The sequence below is a fragment of the Miscanthus floridulus genome, chromosome 8 (assembly GCF_019320115.1).
Source record: "Miscanthus floridulus cultivar M001 chromosome 8, ASM1932011v1, whole genome shotgun sequence".
Taxonomy (NCBI): domain Eukaryota; kingdom Viridiplantae; phylum Streptophyta; class Magnoliopsida; order Poales; family Poaceae; genus Miscanthus; species Miscanthus floridulus.
The window spans coordinates 7,627,632-7,633,631 of NC_089587.1; the positions used below are offsets into that span (position 1 = coordinate 7,627,632).

The window sequence follows — 6,000 nt, forward strand, 5'->3', positions numbered from 1 at the left end:
TGATGAGGGTGAGTGACACAAAGAAAACTTTCCATGATGTTAATTCTGTTGGTAAAATTCCTCTAAATTTTCTATGAAACAAACCATTCCGTTGGAATTTCATAGGACTTGTAGGAACCAAATATAGGGCTTACCCAATATTTTGTTCCAAAGTGGTTCATAAAAAATTTTCCTATATGATTTCAATCCTCTATAATTCCTCCATTTTTCCTTCCGAACAGAGGGGGCCTGAGCCACTCCTGCTATAACAAGCAAATAAAGTGTATCCTGACTGGGCTATAATAACAAGCAAATGCAGAGGGGGTAAGCGACTCGATGTCCTGCTGTAACAAGCAAATAAATTGTATCTTTGACTGGGCTGTAATAACAAGGCAGACAAGAAACAGGGGGGCTAAGCCCAAGAAAATGCAGACAAGAAACAGAGGGGCTAAGCTACTCGCTGTCCTGCTGTAACAAGCAAATAAACTGTATCTTTGACTAGGCTGTAGTAACAAGCAAATGCAAAGAAACAGGGGGGCTAAGCCACTCGCTGTCCTGCTGTAACAAGCAAATAAATTGTGTCTTGAATGGGCTATAATAACAAGGAAACGTAGAAACAGGCGATCGTGATTTGCCTCCATCACACATTCATACCAACACTCTTCCAGCACGAGCCATATGGCCCTGCTAGAGGCAACAGCTGGCCTGGTCACCCAAAGTCAGAACTATCAATCACTGAGGTAATCAAGACACTGCTTGACGATACGCATCAGCTAACCGTCCACCCACCATATCATCGGCTCTGCTAACCAACCAACCAATTCTGCTGCAACGAACAACCAGATTGCGAGACAGGGAGACAGCAATGCTCAGGATGCCAAAAAAAACACATTTTATTTATGCCAGAATTTTCTCAATTTACAACGGAAACCTGTAGATTCACATGTGTCAGGAAAATGAAGGGATCGCTGGTTACATCTCAGACGCCATCTTTGGTGTCTCCTCTCGGAAGCAGCTGGACAAGGACAAGTATCTCCCTCCTTGTCCTAGTAGCAAAACATTGTTTTCTTCTTTCTCTGCAACAGGAAGCAAGACCATTAAAGACTGGTAAAAGATGTCAAGAGATTATAACATAGATTGGATAACATCATGATATAGCTATAGCACTACAAACCTGAGCCTTGGCAATCTCCTTGCTGTCGATGTACGCAAGCAGTTCCTCTTGCCTGATAAGAGCCTCGTGCAAAGCCTAGAGAAATTTCACAAATGCATATGGTAAGCACCTGGCCAATGAAACTGCTGAAGCTAATCAAGCCACAAATAATCCCAAGTAAACTTTATATACAGGCACATGATGAGCTTTATAGTAGTATGCTGGTATACAAAAGCAAGAAGCAAAACCATGTGCTACCATTGTGCAATTATAATTAATAAAAGATTACCTTCTTCGTTACAATTAGTTCGGCTTCCAATGCATCCACACGACGCACGGCAGCGTTAAGCAACTCTTCTTTCTCGCAAGGCATTTCAGAAGGCTTTTCTTGAAGCATCTGAACCTTCTCTTCAAGCTCTCCCAGCCTTTGCAAGACCGCGGCGAATAGGTCGGCTTCAGCGAATCCAGGGATCGGCGAAGGAGGACGGAATTCCTCTTTCTGGATGGAGTCTGGGTACAATGAAGAGTAGCTTTCTTCTGACCCACCTTTATATGGCAATCTCCTTGTGGCAAGATCTTTGACTGCTCGAACCAACATTACAATAGTCCATAAGGACAAGCCATCAGAGTTGCAGCGATCTTATCCCAGGAGCCATCAGATGGTTTGGACGCAGTTTTCACAGAAGAGTCTGCATCTAACAAAATATCAAATGTCAGGTACTAGCAAAAACCCAAACAGTTCTTTCAAGACGACAAATTAGATTGACAAGAACAAACCTTGGGGCACAAATGGTGTCTTTCGTGGTTGCTCTCTCTTCCATGTAGCATCCACAGCCTTGTCAACAACAGGTACATCATATTCAGGGAGACGAGTAGAAAAGCTTGTAGCCCTGATCATTTTGACCTAATAAAGAGACAAAGACAACATTAATTCCACCTGGCATAATCCATACCCTTGACAAAGGGCAACGGAGAATGGGTTTTAGGTTGCAGTTCTAGTGGACTGGCATTTGCTAATGCAATTGCAGAAAATATGCGAAAAGATCAACCACTAACCTCTTCACGAACTGGGGTCAACTTAGGATGTGGTATGTAACTTCTGAGAGCTTTGGGGGAGATAGCATCGTCAGCTTCTGAGCCAGACTCAGCAGTTGATGTGTCACTCCCACGCATCTGTCATTCCACATTAAAGCATGGTTTTAACAAAGCAGCAAATTACTGAAATTCTGGTACAGAAAATTCTGGAAAAGAAATCAATGAAGATTGATTCGAAACTTACTGCATGGTGCTTCGGTTTGGCATAAGTAATAAATTTTTCCTCGCCATTGGAAATAGTTACAATTTGACGAGCACATTGAACCTCACCACTTTGGACTATCTGGTATCAGTACAACAGGTAACAAATAATAAATACATGAGAATGAGAACGTTATACTGTGTAGTTAGCAAAGAACAAATACTAGGAGGATCAATAACACTCTCTAATGATACATGCCTTAAGTATGTTTGGGTCCTTCCATGGTCCCTTTTCAGCCTTAAGGCAGCCTCCATATTCAGGACATGTACAAGTGCCACCAAGGAATTCCGGCAATTCACTGAGCATTTTTTTTTACAAATGAAACAATAATCATAAGCGACCAATTAAGAAAACAAATTCCCTGAAAGAGTAGATTGAACATCACTTACCTAGCGTCAATTATTTCAAGCAGCTTACTTTGGTATTTGTTCCCAAGAACCTAAAAGCATAAGAATATCTTAGACATTAAGCAATTTTATCAAGCAAAAAAATAGTTCTGTAGTCTGCGCCTCAGTGGATACTCACATGTATCTTGGCGGTAGTTTTGGGATCAAGGAAGGACTTCACAGTGTTCCATAGTAGCCGGAAGCCCGGACCAGCATTGACAATAAACATTTGGTATAGAGTCTGGAGATGCAACAAATTAACCCAATATATTCCAAGCAAGAAAAAAAACAGCAACAAAGACTGTGAAAAGGAATTGAGGCTCATACCTCTGGGTAGTTATCATTGTCAATTTTCTGCAGTCGCTGAATTAGTTCGCGTGCAGTTTTACTGAAATTTTTCAACCCCTACAAAGCATACATATCAAATTAGCTCTCATCAACTGTCAAGTTTCATGAAGAGAAGCATCATGAGAGACTAAATCTTCAGTGACATACCACGCCATGGACATCCAGAATTGTTCGTGCTGGAATCAATGTGCCTTTTTGCAGCAAGAGAGCAAGCTGGAAATTTAATCAAGAAGCTCCTCTCAAACTCCTTCACATGGTATCGCACATATCGATCCATCGTTGTGACATTCATAAGTTTGCTAGGGTCAACCTTTCCAAGCCTTTCAATATAAACGGGTCTCCCCTCTTTGTCAACTCCATGATAACCATGAGGATAATATTGCAAAACAGTGTCCAACTCAGTGTATTCGAAGTCCTATGGAAAGCATAAAATAATTTCAGGTTGTTGTTTTAAGACAGGAGCCATATAATAAGCCAAACAAAATTAAAAACTGTCTTATGACTAAGCTCAGCCACTAACCTCCACAATCGTATCAGTGCCATACTCCCTCCGCCACTGAAGCATATCAATCCACATTTGCTTTGCTTTGTCGATATCAAATTTCCTTGCTTTCAAAAATCTAAAGACTAGATTTAGTTAGGGTTGGGCTGTGCACTTGTGCTTTGGAAAAATGAGAACTCACGCATCAATCAAGATAAATAAAAGGCACATCATAATTTACTGGATATATACCTCAGCATCATATGGTAGTCATCATGTCTTGCAGGCAACAGGTCATCCAAAAGTAGTGCAGTGTCTAAATGCCTCAACAGCTTGCAGCTCCTCTAGATCACGCACATCTTCAATGGACACAGAAAGAACCCGACTACCACTCTTCCTCCTGTTCTTTTTTAATGAATGTCTAATCTTAGTTGACGCATCTATTGCCTTTTTCTTCAAAGAGCCCATTCTGGTCTTCTTTTCATCTTCAGAGACTTCAAAGTCTGACTTATGGTCTCTACGTTCATCGTGGCTTGAGCACCCCTCAAAACCTGAAAGGTTGCAATGAAAAGAGCTAAATAAATAAAAATAAGCCCTGAAACTGAATTGAAAAGTGCTCCTTGTTCTGCCCACAAAATAAAACTTCCAAGTCAACTTGACAAAACTTACGACGCTAAGTTACTTCAACAGAAAACTGCTCAAGAAACCGAACATACAACCTCCAGCTTCTCTGAAGCTCATCATGCTAGCCAGTGAAGCGACAGAACACGACGGCACGACAACCTCCCAACAAAGTGATTATTTGCTGCAATGAATCCAAGCATCCAGCTAAGGTTCCCGACTAAATGGTTCTGTGTTTACAACCTTACTGTTAGCAGTAACACTCAGGCCTCCAACTATTCCAAATTGTATGCAAGTTTCAGCATATAAGTCCTATCCATACGTTGAAATTTGTTCAGATTTGAGAGCCTGCCACTATTGAACAGGTCAAGACAACATGGCGCTGTCCGATGAGGAAATCGGTTTGAAACCTAGCGGTTGACTACTTGCCTGGGGACAAATCCCACACAAACACAAAGCCGGCCAGAAGTTTATTGTCAAACCGACAAATCCGGCTTAGCCAACCTCTCCTTCGTAGGAAGCTACGCGCCCATCTGCCTGGCCACAGAAACTCCGACCAGACCTATACGACGCAGCACTGAACCGGTCAAAGCGCATGCGTCTCGCCCTTGCCACCGAACCACCAGAAATTACATTGGCCAGACAAGCACGCCGCGTGAGAGCCGCAGAAAAGGACCAGGGCGAATCCGGCGAGCTCGCCGACGCCTCAATCAGCCAGCCGGATTACGAAAAATCAACGGAGGGGGGAAAACCGTATCAACGCCGCAGGTCGAATTCGCCCCTACGCGTACGGCCTATGCGCCCGGTCGACGAGAGAACCCGAACCCAGCAGCGACCCACCACCGTGAATCCGCGAGAGAAAATCTAGGGGAGGAGAAGCCAAGCCGTTGAGGTTCAGGGGAGGAGGAGCCTCGGAACTCACATGGCCGCGCGAGGCGATCGAGGTGCCCCGACATGGGCGCGGCGTCGACGGGCACCGGATCCCGGTCCTCCGGGCGCGAACGGATCCTCCCGCTCCCTCCTTCCGCCTCCGCCTCCGCCTCCGCCTTCGAATCCTGGAACGGAACCACCTGCATTCATTCCCGCCCGTCAGAAAGCCCTAGAGGCACCGACTCCGAAGCGAATCCAAAAACCAAAGGGGGGCAAAGGGGTTCGTCGGCCCGCCTGAGATCCCCATCCGCCCGCGCTTCGTACCTCGCTGTTGCGTCGGCGGGCGCCGGCGACGCGGGGGCGCGTGGGAATCCTAGGCGAGGGGGGATTTTTTTGGGGCGTGGTGGCGTCGAGGAGGCTGGGATGGGGGTGATGGGACGGGGCGGAGGCGGAGGAAGCGTGGGTGGCTAGTGGGAGTAACTTTAAAGTAAAGAAGAGGAGGAGGAGGGAGCTGAAGAGAGAGAAAAAGGAGCGAGGACGGAGCAAGGTAGGGGACGAGGTGGGGGCAGCGCCTCCTCCGGAAATTGGGGGAAACTCGGTGCGGGCAATCTTTATTGCTTGCTTCCGGCTCGTTTACGTTTCAGCCCCTGACTTTGCGCAAAATCGGGATTCTACTTCGGCGGCTGCCGCTCTGCTAATTGTGATGATTAGGAGAAAAGAAAAGGTCTAAGAGATATAATTTTGGACATTGTTTGGATTAGTATAATGCATTGAGAATTGAAGTACTCCCTCCGTTCCAAATTATAGGTCGTTTTGACTTTTTTTTTGAAACAGATGGAGTATTTGATCTTGAATTTATGGTAGA

General features: G+C 45.0%; 1 pseudogene; it reads right to left on the reverse strand.

Moving 5' to 3' along the window:
- Window positions 1-817: 817 nt before the first annotated feature.
- On the reverse strand, window positions 818-5,709 carry LOC136475620 (phosphatidylinositol/phosphatidylcholine transfer protein SFH6-like; annotated as a pseudogene).
- Between the last annotated feature and the right edge of the window lie 291 nt (window positions 5,710-6,000).